This window comes from Lepeophtheirus salmonis, chromosome 7 (genome assembly GCF_016086655.4).
Source record: "Lepeophtheirus salmonis chromosome 7, UVic_Lsal_1.4, whole genome shotgun sequence".
Classification (NCBI taxonomy): domain Eukaryota; kingdom Metazoa; phylum Arthropoda; class Copepoda; order Siphonostomatoida; family Caligidae; genus Lepeophtheirus; species Lepeophtheirus salmonis.
Window position 1 is genome coordinate 2105373 of NC_052137.2, and position 10796 is coordinate 2116168.

A 10796-nucleotide genomic window follows, 5' to 3' on the forward strand; every position below is an offset into this window, starting at 1 on the left:
GTTCGTTTTATATTGTATTATAATGAAGAAAAAAAAAATATTTTTTACAAAATATGTGCAGTAATCTTAATACAATTTTCATATATCTTATTATAAACCATTGATATTTTTATGAAAGAATCCAAAGACCGACTGTTAAACAACGGTCCCAAGGACCAATAGTCGTAATGACCGTCATCTTTTGGGGATATTGCATTCAAGCTAAATGTGCTGTCCATATGAAGAAGCTAGAGGTATGTATAAAATTATACTATACGTTGATTAAATTTGTTGTCAAACATATATAAAATAGTAAACAGAGAATACAATTTGGTAATAATTATCAGTTTCTAAGTTGAATAATTTTTTATTAACATATTGAGGTACTTATTGGAGTTTTTGGGAATAAGAAAAATCCGGTTTATATTGAATTCGTGTACTACGGAGACTTTTTTAATACAAAAACCCGTAAATTGTAAGAAATTATCTTTCAAAGTCCACTTTTCACTATTTTTCCTATGTTTTTTTTTTCGTATGCTAAGGACTATAAAAAACTTTTATTCATCATAAACCCTTTAAAATAATGTATCCCAGACAAGATACATGTAATTTGATTTTAAAATTTGATCTTAATCGTGTATTTACTTGATTTTTTAATCGGTCATTTCATTACTATAAAGTTTAAATAATCGGAACTTAACCTATATTTATTCTGCAACCTTTTTAATTTCAAGTATGTAGAACAATTAAAAACCAAAAGTTTGTAGTCTAGATATGAAATCAAATACTTTCAGGACACTCCTCATGTAAAATTATACACTTTTATTATATGAATATATAGACATAATATGAACGAACTCATGAGCAACTGCAAAAAATTTTGTTTTTTGTCAAAAAAAATAATTCCAAAATCTGCGTAATGGGAAATCCGCGGTGTTTGAAACCACGTTATGAAGGGGCTTCCTGTATATTTTTATTGCTGTGTGGTGTAATATGAGACACAATAAGAGGGATAACCTCTCGAACCTGTCGAAGTTTCGAATATTGTCCTCAATTTGTAAGATGTGCATCCCGAGCTAACACCACTTTGAATTTTGTCATTGATTTGTCAATCTTTGTAAATTCGGAGGTATTGCATATAACTCATTGGTTCTCAAATTGGGGTAAGAGTACCCCTTGGGATACTTGGAGGCACTCCAGGGGGTATTTGAAATAATATTTTACATGTGGTACATTTTTCAGGGGCGTCCAAAGGGGTGGGCTGGAGGCGCTGTAAACCTCTAAATTGAGATTTTTTTTGTTTTTACTAGAAAATTTAATATTTGATTTTTTTCTCAATTTAATTTAATTTTCTAAAAAATCTGGGAATTTTTTAATAAATAAGTAATAATTGAATTCTTTTTTCAAAAAATTTAATATTTCTAATTTTTTTACAAAAAAATTTAATTTTCCGTTAAACACTATGGATTTTGATTTTTTTTTTCTTTTTAAATAATTTTTTGAAAATGTGTTTGAAATATTTTTTCAAAATTGTTTATTTTTTGGGAATAGCCATGGATTTTTGAATTTCCATTTTTCTGAACAAAAATAAGTCAATTTAGTTTTTTACAAAACACAAGCGAGACGTGGAGTTTAATCAAAAAAATAATCACCCCTCTTCTTCATGTGGAAGTTGCTATATACAATTGTTCACAGGATAGATATATCTCTACCGATGAGATTTAACTAATTATTAATATTAAAATAAATGTCCAAATCATAAAATTAGACAATAAATATACTAATAAAAAAAATGTTAGAAATAAATCCATCTTAAAGATTTAGAGCAAAAGCTAATTATGTAGTAATGTCCGGCGATATTAAAAACATCAAAAAATATTTTGTCCACGTTATTTATGCTTATATAACAACATACTATTATCATGAAGGATATACACAATTGCTTATTATAATGCTACACCCAATGCAACTACACCGTTGTTGTGACCATTTTAGCAGGAGTTTTTGCCTTTTATGAGTTTTCTGAACACCATTTCTTGGAGCCTATCATGAAGGATATACACAATTGCTAATTATAATACTACACCCAATGCAACTACCCCCGTTGTTATGACCATTTAAGCAGTTGTTTTTGCCTTTTATGAGTTTTCTGAACACCTTTTCTTGGAGCCAATCAACCATGGCTAAGCCTTAAGTGATAAAAAAATAATATTTATTGACTATGTAATATTGGAAAACTTAATGATCATACCCAAGTCTTTAAGTGAAGAAACTAGTCTCAGACAAACTAGTTGCGAACCATTCAAAGCTACTACCCCCGTTGTTGTGACCATTTAAGCAGTTGTTTTTGCCATTTATTGAGTTGTGTATCATAATTCTTGATAATTTTAGATAAAATAGAATCATATTTTATGGTTAGATTTAAAAAAAATTGAATACTTACTTTTAGATAGTACAAAATTCAGAGTTCCATTTCGAAATTAGTAAATATTTTATGCTTTTTACTGATAACTTGATCGTCATTTGGTGTGGATAACTCAAAGCATTTTTATATGTATTTCTATCAATGACATCAGTACCAACATCCTCCATTAATTTAATGATGGTTCCTCGGGAAGGGATAGATTTACCCGTGTATTTCTCCATAAATTTTTTGAAATTAGGTACTTTAACATTCGATTCAAGTAGACAAACATAAGTTATAATTAATAACATTATTTATTTGAATCTTTAAATTATTTGACCACTTCTATTTTGGATTCCTCAATGCTTCCTCGCCCATGAGTCCCTGGAACAGGCAGGGTCACACTTGTCTATGATGCAAAAAATATCAAAATCAAGATTAAAAAAATATTTGACCCCGACGTGATTCGAACACGCAGCCTTCTGATCTGGAGTCAGACGCGCTACCGTTGCGCCACGGAGTCTATTGATTAATTGGTTTTTTTATTTATATATTCAATAGTTAGTAATTTCATAATGTTTCTTTTTCCATTCTTCTTGATATTTGATTTAAAACGACGCGTAGACAGACATTTAGGTAAATTAAAGTTATGAGTATATAAATCTTTTTCATATATGAAGTAAAAAGCTTTAACCCCTTTTAAAAATATATATGTACACAATACTCAAACCAAAATGTATATTTATTTAAATTGTAAACTTAGACAAAAATTGTTCAACCTTCTTTAAATATTTATCAATAATCATAAATATATCAAAATTGAGAATCAATAAAATTAAAGATAATAAATTAAACTTATTTAAAATTGCACAAAAAAAGCTTTCATACAAACAGCATTTTTCTTGATTTTAATTGCATAACTTTATTTTCAATTGATTCTGGATCTTTAGTTATAAACGACAACATGTCTGGCACTTTTAATTTCTTTATTTAAGGCTTCTGCAGCTTCTTCAGAATATAGGCCAATGGAAAAAACAGGAGTCTCAATCACCTTTTTTAAATGAATAAAGACTTTATCGATAAAGGGAGGCATCATGTACCAATTATATAGATTGACATAAATTTCCGCCGTTTTGATAATGTCATCATGAAATTTATCCACATTAATAGGATTGTTTAAGGTAAACTAAAGTAATTTAAGCAAACTTTGAGGAATTTTGAAAGGCTCTTCCTGCAGTGTTGCCATCATTACCAGTTCCACTTCCCACTCTAGGTTGATCTAAAATAAAGCTTTAATTATTTTTTTTAATAAATATTCTTGAATTTCTTTTAGCAGGGCAATCTTTTTCTTCCTTGGTCCTTGCACTCCCCTTTTTTATCTCCATTTTATATCCTGAATGGAGGAAAAATTCCAGAATCCAACAATGCAGGACAGAAATCCCAGACTTTATTGCTTTAATATTTGTTGATTTCTGTATTACTTTATTTAGATGATTCATTTCAGAAGGTTTTGCTCCACATATATTACATGATTGTGTGGACTTTGTATCAGTAAGGACATTAATGTCCTTACTGATACATCCAACATAGTGATTTAAGGTTATTTTGTATTTTGAATGTGATCTCCTTCCCTACAAAAATAATAGGATAATAAGTAAAGTCTATACTTTCTAAACAGCAGTTAATTTGGTGTATACCTGTCTAGAAAGTTCTGATGTTTCATTTGAATATTGTAAGCATATAGGCCTGCACTAAAATTTGCTTGATGGGACAGGATTTTTCCACGCTATTATTTTCATTTGATGAAGTTAAGTCAAGTATTTCGTATTTAGAAGACTCTATTATTCTTGTAGCAGTATAAGTTAAAATACTTTTAAGGGAACATTCTATATTAATTTCACTAATTACAATTTCATCAGGATAACCATCTTTTCTGGCTTGTACAATTTTATTAAATGAAGGGAAAATATTCACATTGTGTACGCATTTGATTGTATTTTTTTATACGCATTTTGTGACAAGGCCATTTGTATTGATAAAGCTAAAACTTCATTAATATTATATGTAATTGGAGAATCAAATGTCATTATTTGTCTAATTTTTGTTGATCTTGTTGGAGATGCAATAGACTGCTTCATTATGAAGGCAAAATCTTTTTTTAGTAGGGTTATTTTTGACAGAACGGGGAGGAGTCATAGCTAAATAATTTTCATCTTCTTTTGGACTTAATTAACAAATCATCCCATTGCAAAGTGGGATGACCATTTCTCTTTATATAATTATCTGTACAATTACCGTGGCCTCCAGGGTTTCAAATAATTGTTAAAATTACATTTCCATTCAACCCTTCACTCTTACATGTTTCCATTCTGTCATAGTGACGGCTATACTCATTTTACTCCCAGTTTATACCAATGACAGTAATTGATTTAAGTTTTATTTTCTATTGTTGTCAATAATCAAATTGATATCTATATTATTAGATTTAATATTTAATTAAATAGTATAGATTGTAAATTATTGATATTAATGCCATATTTCTTTACTATACATACTCAATAAGAGAAGTCTAGGAAGCTTAATTTCTATAATTGTGAGATTTATATATTATTTATAATTACACGCTTGGATAAATTATAAAGAAGGTATAGCAAGTAATCACAATAATGAATCACTGATCTGTCATTGCTTGCAATGTGACGTAGCATACATTGATTGGCTGGAGGAGTAGAACATGTTAAAGCTTGCAGGACACTCCCAAGCAAAATGGTTATTTCGGAAATGTGCACAAATATGAACAAGTTTTAAAAAAAATAATTATACTCTTCATTAAGGATGTATCAACCTACCCTAATTGAGTTTTTTTTGTGGGTGATTCAAAACGAGCGATTTTTGGATTGTAGAAATAAAATACATAAAATTTTATATTATGCTCAAAACTTTATTATGAACCGAAAAAACAATCCTTACAATTATATCTAGAAAATAATCCCCTTCATATGTTGGCCTCAACTGTCCTTTAAATGGTTCATTCTTTCGCGCCAATTTTCGACTAAGCGTTCGAGCATTGTGACCAGAGTCTCACGAATAACTCGCTCAATATTTGCTTCCAATGCTTCAATCGTCGCTGGTTTATTCACATAGACTTTTGCTTTTACGTATCCCCAAAGAAAAAAGTCCAAAGGTGTGATATCACACGATCTTGGTGGCAAATTCACCGGGCCAAAACGTGAAATTAATTGCTCACCAAAATGATGTCCCAATAAGTCCATTGTTACGCGCGCTGTGTGGCAAGTGGCACCGCTTGTTGGAACCTAATATCGTGGAGACCATGTGCTTCAATTTGAGGTACCAAAAAGTCTGTTACCATGGCGCGATAACGTTCGCTGTTGACGGTAACATTTTCTATGCTGCGAGCTGTACGTGGCCTACCAGACAACGGGACATCCCAGCAAGTTGCTGCCCCTTCAAATTTTTCGATTATTCTGCGAATTGTGGATTCTGAAGGTCGATTATGTGGACTATGAGTTGGGCGTAATTTGCGAAAAACTTCTTTTACAGAACGCTGATTTTCATTGTACAATTGAACAATTTGTACATGTTTTTGTGGCGTATATCTTTCCATGAAGAATTGTAAAACAATACCGAGTAAAAATGACGTATGAATTTAACAGAACTCGCGCGCGCCTGTCAAAAAATCCCTACTGGAAAAAACCGCTCGTTTTGAATCACTCTTTATAAATAATTTTATGTATTGAAATCATAAAAAAAGGAAAATTTTCAAAACACAATTTTTTTAATATATAATATAACAATATAAAAAATACAAAAAATTACTGTAAAAAAGATACACTTTACTAATGAATTGATATATTTTTATTTAATAATTTAACTCCATTATAGTGTGTATATTATTGGTATATTCTCATTCGTTCGATATGCTTACGAAATAAGTTAAAAAAACTCCCATATAACTGTTCATTAAATTGTTTTTTAATTTATGAACAACAAAATAAAGACACATATTAATGAGATGTATACAAAAAAAAACCTAATTCAACAATATTAATATTTAGGGGTTTCGGCCTTTTTTCTGTCAAATGACGACAAACGAATCCAGTTGGGTGAGTTTTACTTCTAAGTGGTGCTATACTATGTCCTCCACCACTCTAAACATGGTTTCAACGAGTAATTGATTTGAGACTAGAGTAATATTTTTTTCTAAAAAAAGGTTCTTTTGTATGAAAGTAAAAATGCTCTTTTCTAAAAAAAAGGCATCAAATTATCACTTGTGAAAAGCTCAAGGTGACATGGTTCCATGTCTGGTATTTCAAAATTATTTTTGAATATTGTTTTTATGTGTATACTGGAAGTAATGAACTTCAAAACTTTTACAAAAATATATTTTCATAACCGGAATGTATGTTTATTTGAGTATTCAATAATAGACTATGATCTCCACTATGACTTAGTGGAGATTACCAAACACCATTAAAACATTTTTTCCATGATAAAAACTTAAACAAAATTGAAACTCACCCTTATTTGAAGGGTCAACCATGTCGGAGATTCTCAATGTCAATTACAGAGCTATCAATAATCAAGATAACATCAAAATATTTAACAAAAAGATGCATCCATAACTAGGATCAATGTAAATCTGAATGGTCAACTATTTGTGAGAGATAATCCAATCTCGTTTTTAGATTTATCAAACATCAAGAAAATATTAAAATCAAAAGCAATGCAATATTCATCTATGACCCCGACGTGATTCGAACTTGCAGCCTTTTGATCAGGAGTCAGACGCGCTATCATTGCGCCACGGAGTCAAACTTTATTAGTACTTTAAAAATAGACAATCATAACCTTTTTTAGAAAAAGTCCTTTGATAAAATATAAACACCATTTATTACAAAACGTAGTTTGAGAAAATATTATTTTTTTAAAAGGTACTTTGAAAACTATAAAAGTGGCTCTTATCTTATTTTCTAAAAAATTATTTTAAAAAAAGTCTAAATTTCTTTAAAAACTCAAATTAAAAAAAAGGGGAGGGCCCACAAATTTATCTTTGCCTCAGGCCAAACTCTCAATGATTTCGATGACCTTCCCTGCAATTGTAAGTCAATAGATGTAAAAACAATTCTTTTACCTTGTTGAAAATATAGAATAGTTACTTTTGATAAGTGTTCAGTAGTAAGAAAAATTACATATTATGTCGTTTGCAAACAATGCCAATGAATATACTTATATGTAAATAACTATAATTATATTTTATTGTTTTTTATATATATTTATAGATTATCTTATAAAAAAAAAAATCAGACTTTTATTCACATGTAATAAGCTAAGTATCATTTTTGACACCTTGGCCATTCAAGGTATAACACATTTCTGGCCATCCTAGTGTTTAGGGATTAATTCATGGATATGAGTTTCCGATTTGCAGTGGAGTAGGAGTCGAGTCCTTCTTAACGTGATATTTTTAAATGGTGTGGTTAGAGGCTGAGAGTTATTCCTCTTCCCCGATATAATTCCGACGGCATCTGTGTAGATATTGCTCAAAAATAAATTCATACCTGAAATGTGTTTCCAATTTGGTTGTTAATCAAGTCGTATGAAAACTTAGATGGGGATCCCAAATCCTGTCGATGTCTCTACAAAATAAATGACTGAATGAGGGAGACTATGGAGAGTTTTGCCTATAACCCTACCGTATGAAGATATGAGGGTCCTCACTCTTTAATGGAATCCACTTCCCAATAAATGAATTGTGTTTCATGGCTGGGAATTGGGAGTTAAATTTGACTTATTGAATCCCTCTTTTGTAGGAGGACTATGAAGAAGAATCTCATCCTCATTTCAAGGTGAAATGATGATAGATGAATCGCCTAAGCTTTCCAGTCTTCGCACGTGTAATCTTCTCATGTATTTGTGGCTAAGAATAACAATATACGAGTTTCCAAGATCCAACAATAAAAATACAGAATTCCATCAGTAAAATCTAACCTCACAAGAATAAAACATGTTAATGAGAATGCAGCTGTCTGCAGATTTTTTTCTGTCTCTAGTTTTTTTCTTCTAGGAGTCTTTGTATTTTGACAGTAAAATGGTAATTGAGTTCTTAGCCTATACTGAAATCCCTTTTGAGTTTGTCCATTTGTTTCATATATGAAGTAATTAGCTTCAAAAACCAAAATTGGAGGTTTGTTAATTTGAATGGTCAACCAGGATGGAGATTATTTAACCTCATTTAAGGATTCATCAAAAAAAAATTATTGACCCCGACGTGATTCGAACACGCAGCCTTCTGATCTGGAGTCAGACGCGCTACCGTTGCGCCACGGAGTCATACTTGATAGTGAGGAATTGTATTTTAAACAAAATAATTTTATTCAAATTAAAGTTTTCTAAACTCTTGCATAATTTTTTAATTAATCCAGTTTAGAAGCGAAAACTCAATCGACATTTTTCGTAGATACAACATATCTTTTAAGATTTGATATCAGTTTCATATATGAAGTAATGATAGTGATATTAAAGATATAAAAATAAAGATTAAAAACAATTAAAATAAATTATTTGACTCTTACGTGATTCAAACACGCATTTCGAGTCAGACACACTACTATTGTGCAACGGAGGCATGGAACATACAAATTCAACCTTTCTAAATTCTTGACTGAAGAATGTTATTTTTTTAAATTGATCTGAATATTTGGTTAGAATTGACACTTACATGTACATATTATTAATAAACGTAAATCTGCTTTCAAAGTAAAACGTAAATAATCCAACATTTTCCACTGACGTAACATTTTTCCTGACAACAATAGTTTATGAATAAAAGTCATCAAATTAAATATTGACAAGGCTTAGAAAAGTACATATAAAAGAAAGCTTGATCTTTTTTGAAAAAATCTCATAAAAAAAGAATAGTAAACATTCCTTTCTAAAATTAAAATGAATACAATTTATTAAGAAAGGAGGCTATATTTACCCATAAAGGACCCTAGAAAAAAAACAATGTGAATATTTATGTAAAAGTTAAAACTACAAATCCTTTTTTTGGCACCCACAGAATAACAAAGCCCAATTGAATGACATGCATAGACACCTTTTTATGTAATTAATTTTGTCCTTTCTCAACTCAAAACGTTACATGTCCCTTGCCTATATTTTGAAGATACTTAACCCATTAATGACAATTGTCAACTTTAGTTGCCAACACAAAAACCAGTTAGAATTATTTTCATCAAAATAGAATGTGGATTACATTTGTATTCTTAGACAACAAATTATCATCAATTTCTATCAAAAAGTAATTCATATTAACCCTTTGGATGCGTTGCAAATTACACTCTGAAAGTAGCCACAATAGATTGTCATAATATAAGAATAATAATTAGATAGGTTTTATTATTAAGAGTACTAGGAGCAATATAAGTCTCTTAAATCAAATAAAGAACCTAAACTATTGCTACAATTAATTAGTATATTCACTGGGCTTTATGAAAGGCTCCCATTAAAAAATCTATATTTCCCTACCCACAAAATTTGCTTACATTACGTCATAAATAATTGTGTTTATCGATAAATATAAATAAATAAATATAAATCTTAAAAAATATTTTCTTTTTTCATAATCAGAACAAAATAGATATTCCAAGCCTATGCTTAATTGTATTTAAAATGCTAATATAGTTTTTATTTATTTATTTTATTTCATTAATTGACCACAGACAAATAAAGTTATATTTTACAAATTGAGAATTGATATACATATATGTACAATAAAACATTCTTATTATATACACATTTTATCTTATAGTTTATATAAATTCAATAGTAATATCCACAAATTTTATGGAAATTCTGATATTATTACAAAATTTATCACAGATAAAGGAAGAAACATATTATAGTTTCTTTATATATTCATCACTCCCCTGTCAAGCATGGAAGGGGATGCCTTCATGGCGTAGATGCAGAATTGAATTTTCAGGATCACTGCGTGATGATATATTTTGTTACTGGAAGCTAGTGTGAAAAAGTTCTTTCATTTTTTTGACTAAAATATATTTGTTCATTAGAGCAATATTTGCAGCTTGAGGGGACTGGGGACCAATTTTTTTTGCCGATGTGCAATTAGCCGAATGCTCTTTTCCGAACTGACATTTCATCGATGGACCGTTTGGGGGAAATCATATATTTGTATATTTTAATTCAATTTAAAACGGTGATAATATAAATAGGTCTTCTGACACATTATGTATTCCTGTTTAAAACACTCAACACTTAGATAACAAAGTGGAAATCAATGTTCTTACTTACCAATATGAATAATCCATCATGTACAAAGATAATTAATTGATAACAGAGAAGTAGTTAGTACTTCTTTCATTTGAGTTGC

General features: G+C 29.8%; 2 non-coding genes across 2 annotated transcripts; both read right to left on the reverse strand.

Moving 5' to 3' along the window:
- Positions 1–2834: 2834 nt before the first annotated feature.
- TRNAW-CCA (transfer RNA tryptophan (anticodon CCA)) lies at positions 2835–2906 on the reverse strand. The gene has a single exon. It is a non-coding gene; the product is annotated as a tRNA-Trp (tRNA).
- A 5756-nt stretch (positions 2907–8662) lies between these two features.
- On the reverse strand, positions 8663–8734 carry TRNAW-CCA (transfer RNA tryptophan (anticodon CCA)). Its single transcript has one exon. It is a non-coding gene; the product is annotated as a tRNA-Trp (tRNA).
- Positions 8735–10796: the final 2062 nt, after the last annotated feature.